Source organism: Penaeus monodon, chromosome 15, assembly GCF_015228065.2.
Source record: "Penaeus monodon isolate SGIC_2016 chromosome 15, NSTDA_Pmon_1, whole genome shotgun sequence".
Classification (NCBI taxonomy): domain Eukaryota; kingdom Metazoa; phylum Arthropoda; class Malacostraca; order Decapoda; family Penaeidae; genus Penaeus; species Penaeus monodon.
In genome coordinates this window covers 1,582,897-1,583,192 of record NC_051400.1, presented here as the reverse complement: position 1 = coordinate 1,583,192, position 296 = coordinate 1,582,897, and positions in this window count along the sequence as shown.

The following is a 296-nucleotide window of genomic DNA, read 5'->3' as shown; positions in this document are numbered from 1 at the left end:
AATCTGTTTTCGTTTGATTTCACATAATTTCGTTTATTTGTCCCTCACGTCTTTACTGATATTCGCAACTACATTTTTCTACTTCAATCGCATGCATTCTCTCCTCTACACGAGGAAATAACTTGAAATAACTTGAAATAACCGTCACGACTGAAACCTCGAAACCTAAGCGACGAAACTGAAAAATTCTTGCGTTCGGAGCGGAGTTTGAAAATGATGAATCCGAAGACCATGCCAGTGCAAAGTGGGAGCAGACGTTTCGGATGCGATAATATAAAACGCTCGCTGGGTGAACA